The sequence below is a fragment of the Pleurodeles waltl genome, chromosome 6, assembly GCF_031143425.1.
Source record: "Pleurodeles waltl isolate 20211129_DDA chromosome 6, aPleWal1.hap1.20221129, whole genome shotgun sequence".
Taxonomy (NCBI): Eukaryota; Metazoa; Chordata; class Amphibia; order Caudata; family Salamandridae; genus Pleurodeles; species Pleurodeles waltl.
In genome coordinates this window covers 1,164,244,393-1,164,261,409 of record NC_090445.1, presented here as the reverse complement: position 1 = coordinate 1,164,261,409, position 17,017 = coordinate 1,164,244,393, and the positions used below count along the sequence as shown (strand labels likewise).

General features: G+C 45.9%; 1 protein-coding gene across 2 annotated transcripts in view; it reads right to left on the bottom strand.

Annotated features, from left to right (window-relative positions):
• PPA1 (inorganic pyrophosphatase 1) overlaps nucleotides 1-17,017 on the bottom strand; it is a 327,202-nt gene that overhangs the window by 51,617 nt on the left and 258,568 nt on the right. The window lies entirely within an intron of this gene.

Genomic DNA, 17,017 nt, shown 5'->3' with positions numbered 1-17,017 from the left:
AGAAAACCCAAACTTAGCTGAACTTATCAGGTATAAGCTCCAGGTCCTTGTGTGACTTAAACTACATTCCAAGAATAATGTCTGTTTCTGAGTTTCAGAAAAACAATGATGTCCAGTTACAGCGAGGTGCAAATTCAAAGACCAGTCTTTAAATCATATGACTTTCAAGTCATGCCTGTCATGTTTTGGCCACCTCAAAGTCAGGCTCCACTTGAAGATCATCTTCTGTCTTTGCTTTTGCTGTAGGTAACTATAAATTAGGTCATCTAGGATATGTCCCCACACTGAAAGCCACAAGTTATCAAGCCCTCTGGGCAAGAGGAGAGAGTTTATCCAGCCCCTAAAGAATTTCAACTAAAGAAACAGCTTCTCTTTTGTTATAGAAAACATCTAGTATGCACCTGTAGGGGATGAGCCTACCTTTCACTCATGCATATATAGCCCTACGCCTTTCTCCTGGCAGTCATTTTGCTGCTGAAGAATGCTCATTTCAAAAACTCACTCAAACATACAAGTTCAGCCAATGGGGAGCACCGGAGCGTGAAAGTCATGCATCTCATAGGAATTTGATTGGGAAGTAAGAGGGAAGGTGCGATGAGGGGCATCTGAGTCAGATAGAGGGACAGTGGAAAGTAGAACAATATAAGCTTAGAAAGAATAGAGCTTATGTGACTTAAAAAAAACCACAAACCTTTAGCTAAGATTACAAAGAAGTACAGCAAATTAATTTCTGTGAAAAACATAAAATGATTGTCAGAAACCTGTGTTCACGAAGCTTAGACTAATTTTCACTGCACGATCGTGTATTCCCTATTCTAAGACTGCACAAGCTATTATTCAATTTCTGCTTCTATACTGATGATACGCAAAGACATTGGCGAATAACAGGAGAAGAAAACCAAGTCTCTTAACAGTCTAAACTTTAATGGGCTTAAGAAAAAACCAGTTCAGCTCTTAAAGAACAAAGACTCACCAGTTCTGCACCTCCAATTCTTCAGTGACACTGTCAAACAAAACAGTTGGGAAAACTTGGCACCTTCTATTACAATGACCTCAGTCTAATCAGGGCGATACTCAAATGTCTGTTCCACCAACTAACATTGCTCTAAGAACTTGGGGCCAGATGTATCATCTGATTTTGCACTCGCAAACATCGAAATCGGCCGTTTGCAAATGCAAAATCAGGGTCTGCAATGCATCAAATGCATTCGCAGACCAAAAACAGAAAATCGCAAAAATTGCGATTTTCTGCGTTGTGACCTGGATTTTGCGAATCACAATACCAAATTGCAAGTGCAAAATACCATGACCTGCAACCAGGTGGTAACCTGGTGCAGTAAAACTGCATTTTTAAATTTGATATGTAAAGCACACATGCCCTTTTGGCATGTGTGTACTTTACATGTGGAAAAAAAAAATGGGGTGCAGGAGAGGGGCCCTTAGGCCCCCAGCACCCTGGCCCTTTGCTTTTCCCAAATTGCGATTTCTGTTTCAGAAATCGCAATTTGCGAAAATGCAAAAAATTCGCAGCTAAACAGGCCCATAGCTGCGAATGGGGCCTGTATCGCAATTTGTGATTTGGTAATTGCATTTGCGATTTTTAAGAAATTGCAATTACCGAATCGCAAATGTGATACATGGCCCTTTGCGATTCGGTAATTGCGATTTCTTAAAAATCGCAATTACCGAATCGCACTGGGCCAGATTCATACATCTGGCCCAAGTTTCATTTGTTCCTAACCCTACCATGCGTCTTTAGTGAGAATCCTGGTCAGCTCTCAGTCAGTCCATGGACACCACCTTTACATTGTGTTACAATTCTGCCAAATCAACAGAATCCAGAAAGTGAAACAGGCTATACAGCACCTCTTCTTTGGGTTGGGCAAAAGCCAAGACATCAGCAAACACCACCGAACCCGTACTCCTTGGCTGCCAGTAATGAATAACTTGAAAAACAAACGCACACCATCAATTTATCGAAGGGGCAAAACCATTAGAATGTCCCCCTGATCCCAGACATCACCTTCCCGCACAGTCCATTAAACAAACTAACAGGACCCAAGGAGACACACATTCCTCAGAGGCTGGAACATGCATATATAATAACCTTCCCTCCCTCCAACAAATACAGCAACTGCTTTGGATTCTGAAAAAAATAAAAAGCCTTTTATTTTAAATCCATTGATTTCTGGCTTCTCTGTCAAATCCCTCCTCTCACAACAAACCATCACAGGCGCATAAAAGCAGACCAATGTCCTCGCAAGTGTCTAGGCTGTTCCCCAGCAGCCTCAAATTAAACAAGCATTGGCAGAGCAATTAGCTCTCGCCTTTTGGACGACAGCATGTATAAAGAAAAGAAAAAAAAATAAAGCCTATGACTTGGAAGCCTGTTTTATTTTGTAGGGTTCACACCACTAACACACGTCTACAAAATGATGTAGTTATTTTTATTTTATTTGCTGACCAGAGTAGAAGCGGTAAATAAAAAGTAAACAAAAAAATAAAAACAAAAAACAAACAGGTGAAAGCGTTTTTAAAAAAAAATCAGGTCTGGGGATGCAGCACTAGGGTGCGCGTGAGGGTAGAGAAAAGCAAACAGGTGAGAGAAAAAGAAAAGAGCAATGTTGAGAACGGAAGGTGAAAGCCAACAGGTGTGAGAGAGCAACATGAAGCAGGGTGGGACGGGGAGAGGCACATGATGGTGGGTGCATCACATAGAGCAGTGAGGAGTGGAAGGACACAAATTGCCAATGCTACGGGCGGTGGGGGAGGCATGAGATGGACAAGACAAGCCATCAAGTAAGAAGCAGGCTAATCAGAGCGTTAGAAAAGCCAACCAATGGTAAACCAACAAATGTCTTTCACAACCAGACAACTGTGCTATCTGGTGGGCTCGACCTATTAAAAAAGGCAGAAAGACATGCTTAAAACATGTTGGCAGATAACATGTCGGTGAGGCACAAAAGTGGGGAGATAGACAGTCGTGTAGGAAGGTGAGCATACCGACACGCAAAAGGCAAGCAATCAGACAAGCATATAGAGACATGAAGGCATCCAGACGGGCAAATTGGGTCAAAGTATAGGCAGTCAATTATGGGAGGAAGGCAGATTTACAGAAGAAGTAAGCAAGCAAACAGACAGAAATGCAAGAAGGAAGGCAAAGATATAAGAAAAGAGAGACAAAGCACTAGGCAGGCGGACAGTTACGCAGACAAGCAGACAGGTCTGACAACAAGCAAAAAGACAAATGCACACAAAATGAGGACTGGGGGAGCGGAGTGGGGATGTTTTGTACATTTACCACCCGCAGATCAGAATCGAAGTCATATTGGCCAATTATGCACTCAAACAATTTAAATTGATACATCTCATAATGAAGCAAGTGGCTTCCACTCAAGAAGATAACCCATATTGTGCAGCTTGTATTCCATAGAATAAATGATGAATTTGAAGACTATCAGCTGTACCCCACTATAAAGAGCAACACAGTTGCAAGAAACAAATAGAAGCAACATGGTTGACAATAAATGTGATTTTGTTTTCCACAACGTGGATGTAAATTATAGATAGAATATTAAAGAGGGACACATTTAGCTCACAGATAAAAGTAATTTTAACTATGTTTTACAATATTCATGACACCCGGCATTTAGTTGAATGCAAATCAAGGCTATCAAAAAATTAGAACTGGCCATCTAAACTGCAAGGACATCGAAGGCTGTGATTTGCAGCCAAATGTATATGATCCGACAATTGTTGTGTAGTTTAGTTTGCATTGAATACACAAGCAAAAAAAAATATTTTAGAGAAAGCAGAAAAGGAATGAGGTTGTTACCATAGATCTCAACAACATATCATAGTCAGAAAAAAACAAGGCGATTTGAACCAGCACTCAGATTTGAAGATCTAATTGCATCCACAATTTTTGGGCGTGGTTGATCATCCTTTAAGCACCCAATATGAGTAGCACTCACTTGCAACCATGAACATAGAATGACTTTCACTGACTTGTGTCTCCTGTGGAAGGTCACAGGGATCGTAAGGAAGGGGCGATAGCAACTGGTCTAACTAAAACAAACCCTTCTTTAGATGGATAATGTATGGAAAATAATAGCTCTTCAACGCTCACGCCCATTACATTTCAATACATAAGGGCAAACACATATTTAGAAAATATCGAAGAAGCCATGGACCACAAGAGAGGCATTAAAATCTGAAGTTACCAACTTCACTCTACAGAACATTTAAAGCATACTCAATGTAATTTAAGGACCGAGTGAGGCATGGATTTAAAAAAGAGAAGACCTGCCTCCCACGTGGGATTTCAATTCTCCACGTTGACCACAGCCCTGGAAAGAAAGTGCAAGATGTCAGCAATTTTGAGCATAACCAGAATCATATCCCGATGGTAGGAGTTCGAGCTAAACTGTTGCTTTTGACGCAGGGCCGTCTCCGATTCGGATATGGCTGGTTCCTATCTGATGTGGCTTGGTAGGCAAAAAAACATGATAGACTGGGATGCAGCCCTGTGTACTCACTAGAGGTGGAGATTAATTCATACAATCCACCCATCACTTTTTTTTGCACTTCTCAAGGTGTAGGAAAGGAGCATAAGGCCAAGAATGTGAAACCCATTCCTGATTCTGAGGGTAATCGCAGATTATTTAAGAGTACATTTACATTTATTGTACATAAACATATTTCATGTCGGTATACTGAAATTGGCATACATCAAGCGCTCCTTGTCTTTTGATGGAGACCTTCTAGCTTAGGCAGATGAGTTTGAATGGCAGGAAAAGATGCTGGGAACCCTGGATCTGTATGTAACAGATAGAAATCTTAAATCATGTTTTTTTCTTTCTTTCGTGAACGGAAACACAGGGTCTATCTAAAAAGATTTATTTTAAGTTACTGCATCACAGACATGCCTTCCACCCTCTTCTCGTGATGACACAGGCAACTTTAAGATGATAGTAAGCCAAAATGAATAATCATAGCCTGGCGAACACATTGCCCTTCTTGGGCGTGTGGTCCTGAAAGACCATGCACAATGAAAAACTTCCCTCTTGTCTCAACTAGTGCAGATTTTACGAGCAGGCTACAAACATCCAGAGATCAATCACAACAAAACATAGGGATCGTTTCAGTGAACGCGGCAGAGGGAGTGAAATCGCATGCCCACCAGGGGAGACTGGTGTTCATGGGCTAAAGGGGCATTGCCCTGCCACCCTCCAGGAAGAGGCAAGAACAGGGAAATAAACACAGAGCAGCTGAAAATAAATCACTGCTATGAGACAGTGTGCTGAATCTCTAGTGAACTTTGCTGATGTCTTACCTAGTGCCAGCCGGCCAATGTTTCTTTATACTGGCAGGCACAAGCTACAGGAGAGAGTGTGCTGAATTAGACAGCAATTGATTCGGTTGCTTTTAGGGGACATAAACAGTGGTCTGGGAGGAGTTACAAAACTCCATCAACTTCAAAGGCTGGGGGTGGGACTGGCCGATAATACAAGGAGGGAGTGTGTGGCAACACTTTGTTGGTTATCACAGAGATGCAGGCTGTAGTAGGGGTGCAGGGTGCTGCTCTCCTGGCAGTAATACCGGTTTAGTACTGCATTTGGTTTCACTTTGAAAACAGTTATAGAGCTGAGCACAACAGAGTGCTCCTTATCGCAACCAGAGAGGCCCAAGAGAGGGAAGTAAGCAGCTGCAGACAACAACTGCACTAGTGGACTAAGATTTAAGTGTGCTGTTATGCTTCTGCCTGCATCAGGAGCATCAACCACCCCTTACCCTACCTCACTCCATTCCCTTGCTCCAGCAGCTACAGTGGGGTTCTTGATGGGCCTCTACTGTCTGCAGCTCGGCAGACAAAGGCTCATAATTAACTTGGGTGGGTGAGTGAAAAGAAGGATGGGTGGATGGATGGATGGATGGATGGATGAAATGGTAGACGGATAGATGCATGGATGAAAGTGAAAGGATGGATGTAAGAATGGAAGAGTGAAAGGCAGGAAGGGTGTATGAGTGAAAGGGAGGGTGGATGGATGGAGTGAAAGGATGAGTTGATGGAGTGAAAGGATGAGTTGATGAATGAGTGAAAGGGTGGATGGAGTGGAAGTATGGAGTGGAAGTATGGAGTGGAAGTATGGATGGATGGAGTGAATGGATGCATGTAAAGATGGATGAGTAAAAGGCAGGGTAGATGGATGTCTGGATGCGAGGAATGATAGGTGAAGCGCTAAATAGATGGATGCATAGATGGATAAACAGATGATAGATGGATGAGTGAGTGAAAGGAGGGATGGCTGAGTTGAAGGGTAAATGGAGGGATGGGAGAATGTATGGGACAATGGGTGGATGGATGGTTGAGTGAAAAAGTGGACAGATGGATGAGACAAAGGGAGGATGACGGATGGAGTGAAAGGATAGATCAATGGTGCGAAAGGGTGGATGGATGAGCAAAAAAAAAATCAAAAAAAAAAAATCAATGGATTGAACAAAGTGGAGATTGAGAAGTGAAAGGATGGATGACTGAGTGGGTGGATTGGTTTGATGGATAGGTGTCCCTTGAACAGTGGTGACTCTCCTTTATGAGCTCCACAACTACACTACACCCTTCGTGTATGAAGGTCCGTTTTCATTGTATCAGGAGTGAATAATAATTCACTCTTCATATAATAAGAACAAAATGCAGACCCGCTTTGGGTCCAGCAACAAACTGAGGCAGCTAACGACATTGTTGGTTTGCTGACACAGGTGCATGAGGGTGCCTGCGCCAGCCATCAGAAACACTGTTCAAAGCTGGTGAAATCCCTGCACTGTGAGAAAGTCTGTGTGACTATGTGTAAGTTAAAGTGAGAGTTAGTGAAGGAATAAGTCAGAGTGGGAATGAGTGACAGTAAGGACTATTATCTGTAAGAATGAATGTAAGCAAGTGAGGGAGAATGAGACTGAGTCACAGAAAGACTGAGTAATTCAGAATGAGTGAGAATGAGTTGGACTGACTGAGACAAAGTGGGCCAGAGTCGAATGAGTGAGACTGCATAAATTAGTGAGACCAAGTGATACTGAGTCAGAGTGACACAGTGAACTTAGTGCAAGAAAGTGTGAGAGAACCCTTCAAGAAACAAGCATTTCCAATGCAAATGGGCTTGCACTTGCTCCAGTTAGAGCTATTGGCGTTTTAAATTCCTAATTGGACTTTTCTTGCCAAATAAACCGAAAATGAAAAGTAAAACATTAGTTGACAAAAGGGAACCGTTTCAAAGCACCATGGCCGCCATAAGTGTGAAGGAGAGACAGAAAAGGAAAAAAGTCCGCTCACAGTCAAATATATTGGCAATCGTGCAATTATCCAAGTAACAGGGTCAGTCTGCAAGGCAGTAACAAAGCCTCCCCAAGGAGGGACAAACAAAGCATTTACCAATGATAAAGGATTTTTGAGAGCCCATGAATGAGTGAAAGTGATGGGCGTGAAATGGGTGTTGTTAAATGCCCACACTACTTACAACAGGTCAAAGCGCTTGAACGCTCGACCTAAAAATGGAGAAAGGCTTTAGCAAAAAAGGTCTAGGGGAGATAAGGACAGACTGAGAAAGGAGCAGAGAGAAGTAGACAGAGACACAGAAAGAGAAGGCTAACCTGGTACGTGCATTGCTCTACCTCCGGTGGTTCCACCCTGTAAGACGAGCCCTTTCCTTGGCTCCTCTGAACCCCTGACACCTGTCTGGAGTTCGAGGCCCTCCTCCACATGCAGGCTTCTGCCTGCGCCTCATCCCTGGTGTCTAGTGGGAGAGCTCTGGTCTCCTATTAGGCTACCTTCTGCCTCTCTCCTCCTTTTGCTTTCCTTTTCTCTCTGCTTCGCTACTGTCCCTTAGTGCTCCTTTTCCTCGTTTCTCTTTTTTTTTCTCTCTCTCTCTCTCTCTCTCTCTCTCTCTCCTGCACAGCCGGCCCCCTTTTCACGCCATTTTTCCACCTGCCTCCCAGCTGTCCTCTCCCCCCACCTCCCTACTTAATGGCGGCTGATGTGTGGCCACGCCACTGGCACGCCGAAGGTGCGCCAAAGGCAAGCTCGGCTGTGCCCATAAGCACCTTGACCACGTCCAGTGCCAGAACCCCCGCCCCCCCCCCCACTGCCGCCACGTACGTCTTCACTACGACAACGCCACCCTCTGCACCCTAAACATCGCCTGCCTGCCTTCAAGCCTCCCCACACACCACCCACGGACCCTTCTCCTGCCGGAACTGAAGGAGTATCCATCTCAGATGTATCCTTCTCGACATCCGCTCCGTCCACAAGCACGCAGCAGAGCTATGGAACCTACTCGACTTAGCCTCACAAGACGTCACCTTCCTGATCGAGACCTGGATTTAGCCCTCCCCAGCGCCTGACATCGCCATAGCCATTCTGGACGGCTACAAGATCACCCGCAGGGACCGCTCCAACAAACCAGGAAGAGGCGTCGCCATCATCCACAAGAACACCCTCAGGATCACACCCAACACCGAAGACACCCTCAGCACTGCCGAACACCTGCACTTCCAAATCCACACTGACCCAAACACCACCCTTCGAGGGACCCACATCTACAGGCCCACCGGCCCACGACAGCAGTTCAGCAACTCCATTACCGACATCATCAGCATGCACGCTCTTGCATTCACTGAATACATACTCCTCTGACACTTAAACTTCCACCTCGTGAACACCAACGACAACAACACTGTCACCCTGTTCGACAACCTCTCCAACCTCGCCCTCCAACAGCTCGTCACAAAACCAATCCACTCCGCAGGACATGCACTCGACCATATTTTCTCCACCAGCAATCACGTCTCTTTCAGCCACACCACCGAACTCCACTGGACAGACCACCGCTGAGTCCACTTCTCCTTCAAGAAACCCACAACGGATCCCCCACTGCAGTTGGAACAAGTTCACCGAAGACCAACTTATTGCAACCCCCTCACAGAACCCACCCATCGACACCACCGACACTGATGCAGCTGCCCGCAACTTCAGGCAATGGGTCAACACCTGTGCCAATACTCTCACCCCAATCAAGAATCCCTCCAACAGACGCACTGACAGAAAGGCCTTCTGGTTTACCACGACCTCCACGAATATAACCAAAGCTGCCGAAGACTCGAAAGAAAGTGCTGCCAAGAGACTCTGGACAACCTCACAGCCTTCAAAAACACCATCAGCAGACACCACCAACTCATCCAACCCGGCAAGAGAACCGCCTTCAAAGACCGAATCAACAGCGATGCACACAGCCACAGGGAGCTCTTCAACATCATGAAGGAACTCTCCAACCCCAGCTCCAACGCCAATGACATCCCGCCATCCCAAGACCTCTGCTACTTCCTAGCCTCCTACTTCCACCACAAGATTGCAGACATCCACAACAGCTTCAGTAGCCTCCCTGCAACCACCAACAACACAGATTCACCTCCGACCGACCTCCTGCACCCCCATCAACGACTACACCATCTAAATCATGAACACCATCCACTCCGGCTCTCCATCTGACCCCTGTCCACACCACATCCTCAACAAAGCAAGCTCTGTCATCGCACTCCAATTACAGAAGATCATCAACAGCTCCTTAGAGTCCGCCAACTTCCCAGAGAGCTGGAAACACACAGAGATAAACACCCTCCTCAAAAGACCCAAGGCAGACCCAAAGGACCTCAAGAACTTCTGGCCTATCTCCCTGCTTCCCTTCCTGGCAAAAGTCATTGAGAAGGCGGTCAACAGACATCTAACCCGCTTCCTCGAGGAGAACCGCACCCTGGACCCTTCCCAATCCAAATTCCGCAGCAACCATGGCACTGAAACCGCCCTCATCGCCGCCACCGACATCAGAACCATACTGGACAGCGGCAAAACCACAGCCCTCATCTTCCTGGACCTCCCGGCCGCGTTCAACACCGTCTGCCACCACACCCTATGCTCACGCCTCAACAATGCTGGAATCCACAACAGAGCCCTGGACTGGGTCACCTCCTTTCTCACTGGCAGAACCCAGAGCGTCCGCCTCCCCCATTCCACTCGGATGCCACCGAAATCATCTGCGGCGTACCCCAAGGTTCATCCCTCAGCCCAATCCTCTTCAATGTCTACATGGCTCCACTCGCTAACATCGCCCGATCCCACAACCTCAACATCACCTCATACACTGACATCCAGCTGATCCACTCCGTCACCAAGGTCTCCAAGACATAACTCCACGAAGGAATGAAGGACATCGCCAAATGGATGAAGAGCAGCTGCCTCAAACTCAATTCCGACAAGACTGAAGTCCTCATCTTCGGCTCCACCCCCTACCGCATGGGATGACTCCTGGTGGCCAGTCAATTTCTGAACCACACCGACTCCCACCAACCACGCAGTCAACCTTGGATTCACCTTGGACTCCTCACTATCCATGCCCCAAGCAAGTCAACGCCATCTCTTCCTTCTGCTTCAACCCCTCTGCATGCTCCGAAAGATCTACAAATGGATACCCAACGAAACCAGAAGAACAGTCACCCAAGCCCTTGCAAGCAGCAAGCTGGACTACGGCAATGCCCTCTACGCAGGAACCACAGCCACACTCTAAAAGAGGCTGCAACACATCCAGGACGCCTCCACACACCTCATCCTGGACATCACCCGCCACTGCCACATCACAAACCACCTGAAAAACCTGCTCTGGCTCCCAGTCAACAAGAGAATTACCTTCAAACTCCTCACTGCACAACACCAGACCAGAATACCTCAACAGATGACTCTCCTACACCCTGACCTGGCATCTCCGCTCCGCCGACCTCGCAACCTTCCCACGTGTCTGCAGAACTACAGCCGGCAGTAGATCATTCTCACACCCGGTCGCCAAAATGTGAAACACTCTTGCCACCCACCTGCGCCAGACCAAAGGCCTCCTTACCTTCAGGACCTGGCTGTTCGAGCAGTAGCACCTCCCCCCACCCCCTCTCACCCCTCCTCAGCGCCTTGAGACCCTCACGGGTGAGTTGTGTGCTTTACAAATTTCTGATTGATTGAACCATAGTGAGAGGAAAATAGCAACAAAAAAGACACTAGGAAAACAGGTGAGGTGCAACAGATAAAGAAAAGAAAGGGGTGGAGAAAGGCTGGAGGGGCGATCTAGAAGGGAAAGGTTTCGTAGAAAAAGATTGAGAACTATTGGTAGGGGAAATTCAGTATGAGAGCGAAGAATGATAGAGCCAAGGGATGTGACAGAGTGGTGGGTAGGCTAAGAAACAGAGTTTGTTCCGTCTAGGGTCTCCAAAGCAGGTACTCCATCTACCCAGGATCTAAGAGCATGTTACAAGTCTCTGCTTCATACATAGCATTCAGCAGTTCTCCAAAATGTAAATACAGTGAGAGATGCCTGTCACATGGAGTGCATGAGTGTCTTCCCACCTATTACAAACAATGCGGTCTCTCCCATCTGCCTACGCTATGCACAAGGCAAAAACATCAGTCCCTTATAGATGCCAATCAAAAGCACTCAGCACAGTGCACTACCTTCTCCTAGTGTGCCTGTCTGACTAAGCCCATGGTGTAACCTGTGCAATGCTTGCTTCAGTCCATTTTACCTGCCAATAATAACCTAGTGCACATAGTGCAGTGTTTCCTCCCTGTGTGCCTGTCCACACTAAGCAATAGGGTGCAAGCTGCGCAGGCTATGCTGCTTTTCGTTGCACCTGTACATGTTAGGGACATGGGGCAAACAGTGCAGTGCCTCCTCAGTTTCTGCATCTGCCTGTACAAAGCTCACAATACAAGCAGTGAAGATCTGGCGGTCAGTGCTTTTTCCCCTCTGTGTCTTCCCAGTGCTTAGTCTTTGCCTACACTAAGCACCATACAATATTCCAGGGGCTCTGCCTGAGATGTGACATCCCACACAAAACACACTGTACAAACAGACAGCGTTTACCCTCATGCTGTCTTGTATCACTAACCATGAGACAGACAGCGAGCACTATTTACAACCTGCTTTACTACACTAAGCACATGAAACGTAACGCAGTGTTTACCGTTTTAGCTGGTCAATCAAATGTGAATAACTTAATGAAACATACAAAGCACAATGTTTTCAGTCTGGCAACTCTAAAAAACACAAAAGGAAAAATGAAAAGTAAAAGCTGAGGTAAGCGAGCAGATTCAAAGCACCACGGACGCCATGAGCATGAGCGCGAAGGAGACAAAAAAGGATGAATGAAAAGTAAAACAAATGATTTTAGTGAGCTGATACAAATGCCCATGGCCGCCATAAACATTATTGCGAAGGAGACACACAAAAGGAAAAAGAAGTTCGCAGTCAAACATATCGACAAACGTGCAATTTTCCATGTAACAGGGTCCGTCTTCAAGGCAGTAACAAAACCGCCCCAAGGAGGGACAAAGGTAAAGCATTTACCAATGATAACAAAGGATTTTTGAAAGGCAAGCTCACGGATGAGTGATAGTGATGGGCGTGAGGTGGGCATGGTTAAAAGGCCACATAGATACCAAGATGTCAGAAAAGTAGCACTTGCGCGCTGCTGTGCTAGCCCTAAAAACTGTTTGGAATTTGTGTCAAGAATTACCCCCCACCACTTTTAAAGGTCACCAGACGCCACTAATGCCCACAATGACCTCAAAAGAAGTGAATGTCTTTTGACCAGGATGATACTACAAATAAATGAGAGAATACAGCTACTGAACATGGCTATATAACAAAGTAGGTATGAAAATCTTACAATACGTTTAAAACTATTAAATGCTTCAAACTCTCAAGAGAATCAGACGGGAGAGCTCAAAGGGAGCATTTATCAGTCACATTCTCAACCCCTAAATACACCTTGTTGTCTCTTTTCCCAGTCAATTAGTCTCAATGGGAATGTCTTCCCCTTACCCCTCTCAGTGCTGCACTCACTTTTGTGAACACTAATCATTCACAGATTACAGTTTCCAAAAGAAAAAGGCCCCCTGTCTTTTTACCCATGTTTTTTTAGATCATGCACTTCCCTTCGACATTGTCAATGTACTTGCTTTCCTAATGATGTGCTATCTCATCCAGGTATCGCGGGCTGGGTTTAAAATCAAGGCTCAGTCTGAAAATTCAGAGCCAATTCTGAATTTATTCAAAAACAAACATTGGCAAAGCCAACAGGTATCACCTATGCGAGATCTATTGGCTTTGTCAATTTTGTTTTATTCTTTTTAGACATGCTCGTGCAACATCACTTAAGGTCAATGAAAAAAAGCGCTATGAACCGGCCAGCAAGTGTAAATAGGGTTGCTATATAACTATGTTAGGATATCATGTACTCGGTCCTGGTCTTTTCCTTTACAAATTAATGCATTCTGGGACTTGTAGTCTCTGCTTGCTTCGACTGATTCTGCTGAACTAATACACAGCAGGAAAATAATCTGCGGTAATAAAGCTCAGAACTGGACAGAACTAAATGTCCCCCTAATTTGAAGCAACATACAAGCTCTATGAAGGAAAGCGCTGCTACAGGTTTGGGAATGCACCGAAATACTGCTTGGTCGTACAGCGAGTCAGTCTCCCCGGAGTATGCTTTTTGAATTGTCTAAATTTACGTGTGTAATGTGTGAATGTTTAAAGCAGGAGTAAATCTTGTGCATCTACACTATACATGTGTTCTCTTGTGATTCATGTGAGCTATGCATGCCTAAACATACTTTAGCACACAAAAAGGTTTGTGAATCAGCCACTTACATTTACGTCATGACAGAATTGAGCTTACACTCGGACGTTACCCATCAGGACACCATTCCCAGAGGTATTCAAGCTCTCCTATGGTCATCACCCACTGGTGGTACAGTTTTATTTAAGTGAAGTATTTATAAACGCTAAACCAAACCTCAGGAGGCAGTGAACCAACAGAGTATGTTGCAGACATCTGAGGGTATGCAGCTATCTTTACAATGTGAACTGAGGGCACTGAGTGCATAGCATACCAAAGCGATTAAAAACAGCAACAGAGAAGAGCAAGTCTGAGATGCAAAGAAAGGTGGCTCCAAAGTCCTGGTCCACAGAGAGAAAAAGCCTGCTTGATTCTAACTGAAGATCTGTGATCGCTGGTGAACCTTTGAAGTACCTCCTTCATATAGCGCCTGGTTCTATTGTGTACTGAAATGAGTCATGTATCCTTGTCTACATTTAAAATTGTGTAGTGCATTTGCAATAGCAAAAGGATTATTGGCGCCATTTAGGGGCCACAAGCTGCAATGAATAATTCTTTACATCTAGCAGTGGCTACTAGCTGGGGAGTTCTTGAGTTTCCGGCCGTCAAAGAGGGGAGGAGAAGGTCATATTACTGCAGGCTGTGAAAAGGGGTTGAGGTAGTTCACCTGACCAAACCTGTGTTAATCACCTAACTGTTGACTGCTGTATTTTAGTCATAACGTTTAACAACTAATCAACTCAAGGAAACTATTTTGCAATCCACATTTCTGGAGGTAAAGTGTCTAGTTTGCGATACTCCTAGTTATCCGTACACCTGCCGCGGCCCGTCCTTTAGGGAGGAGGGGCCACGTCCGCCACCCTTTCACCTCATGAAGAGTGCCTTTCAGGCTGAGCAAAGGTCAGCCTGACAGACAGTCTAAAATGTTCAGCTCAAGCAGCCAGGTGCGAGACGTGTGATTTGCGCATACTCCTGGCTGCCGAGCTGAACTTTGCTGGGCTGAAGAGGTCACAGCTCCTATGGGTGCCTCTAGGCCCTCCCCCTCAATGACGAGGGGAAGCGTCACCCATTGACTCTGACCTGGGCTCTTCAAGTTTAAGCCCTGAAGCGCCCAGGGCGAGTGTCAATCAGTGACACCTTGTCACAGAGTGGGGAGGGGTCAGAAGTCTCACTGACCTCATCCCACTTTGTGACAAAGTTGGGGTTGTTGCTTTCCCACATTGGCTGGCCTAAGGTCAGCCAGTGAGGGAAGGCAGCAGTCCCAACCTCCTGGGACCTCCGAGCTGAAGGTGAGTGTGTGTGTGTTTTTTAAATGAATGTTTTGTGCGTGCATGTTTGAATGTTGATGAGTTGTGAATGGATGTGCATGCGTGTGTGAATAAATGAGTGAGTGTGCTTCCCGCCCACCCCCTCCCTCCTAAAATTACCGGACGCTACTGCTGTACACAGAGTCTGAGGGCGGTCGTTTTTTTGCCATACATGGCCTAGACTACCAATTTCTACAAAATCGTGGATTTAGGCACTGCGGGTACTACTTCTATGAAATATAGTGACCAGTGGATACCAATTAACACATTGTGCATATTTCTCGAGCCCTGATGAAGCCCTTTTTCGGGCAAAAAGTGTTGCCGGCGCTTCTTGTTGTGTGTGAAGACTAAAGAATACTAAACAATAAGAAATCTTTTGACCAACGCTGTTAATCTCATTATTTGTTATCGTTATTTTTTTGTGTGTTGGCTTGCTAATGTGTAAACACTATCTTTATGTTGAGTTATTTGGGAGCTAACCTATAGAGGCGGGCAAGCTGTTGAACATACTTTCTGGAACTTACAGGTGGTGCGACACAGCGGTTCTTAGCTACCTTTATTTCGGTTACATTCCTAGTTATCTGCCGTTCCAAATTACTACTTCCCAACCGTTCCTAAAAATACTTGGGGAATTTATAACTTTCCCCCAAAATACTGCTGGACTGGGGTTGGAATACTAAATAAGCCCCTCCTGGAATATTTGGAGGAAAGTTGCTCTTATAGTTTAGGACTGGAGTTAGAATAATTATTTTGATCTTCCAGTGTTGCCACGACTACCGCTGCCCCGAGGGCGCAGTTTAGGGCTTCCAATTATCAGGATAGAAGTTAGCCTAGCGGTAGGGGTTTATGTTAGCTAGGCTCAGAGTTCATGTGAGTGGAAACTTTTGGGTGATGAGTGCATACTGGTGGCACACCGCTGAGGATGGGCATGGAAGGGCATTTATTTTGGCTTGCACAGGGTTAGACTGACCATGTTATTAACTATGTCTTAGGGTGAATCTCTGGGAGGAGGCTATAATGAAGCCACCATTGTCTAAACGCCCTGTATGATCAACAATAAGGCACCTTTACTTTGTCCATAACCGTTACCATGAGTAATAAGAGCTCGGTACCTTGAACAAACTCTCTGTACCATCAATTACAACTGCTCGTTACCTTTTAGTATGGCACCCAAGCAAGCGGGCTCAGCAGCGAAAGGTCCAACTGAGGCAACTGAAGTGATCCAAAAGGAAGGATCAACCTTACGGCTCAGACACAATTCATGAAATTGTGGGCAGCAGCACAGAATTGCCTGGGTGCTCAGGATGGCAGCAGACAATCCAGGAGCAGCCGATTGGTGGAGCAGCTCCAAGAAGCCACCAAAGAGTATAGGGCGGGCACCAGCTTTTAGGGGGTAGGGGGGGGGGCGGGGGGGAGGGAGGGAGAGCGAGAGACCATTTTAACAGTATCAGCCTAAAGCTAACAGTAACAAGGGTGAGTTGCCAGCACCCTGTCTAGGAGGGGGATGCAATTTGCAATGTGGGTACAGATGCCTCAGTTTCCCAGGGTGGTAGTGGATCACCAATTTGGGGGTGGCAAGACAGCAAACTATTATTATTTCACCTGTCCAACATGCTGATCCAACCAAGGGAAGGGTGGGGCAACCATCGCAATCACTAGATCCCCCAAGGTCAAGGTGCACCAACACTGGTAGTGCAGGATCAACAAACTGGTTGGCAGTGATACAAACTGTCCAGGTCAGGCAGTGAGATCTTTTGGGCCTCAGCAGCTTGCACTATGACGCCTAATACCTGCAAATAAGATGAAGGGCTGTGTCAGCCGCTATGGGCTTGGGAGGAGGGGCGTGAGGGGAACTGAAGCATCTAGTGTGACACTCCCAGTGCACCGCAGTGTGTTCCACTGGATAAACGCCAAGATGTTCCTGGGTGGGTTATGATTCCAGGGACTCCTTCCACAAACAGAGCCAGCACCAGTAATCATTTTGAAGATACCTGCATGGG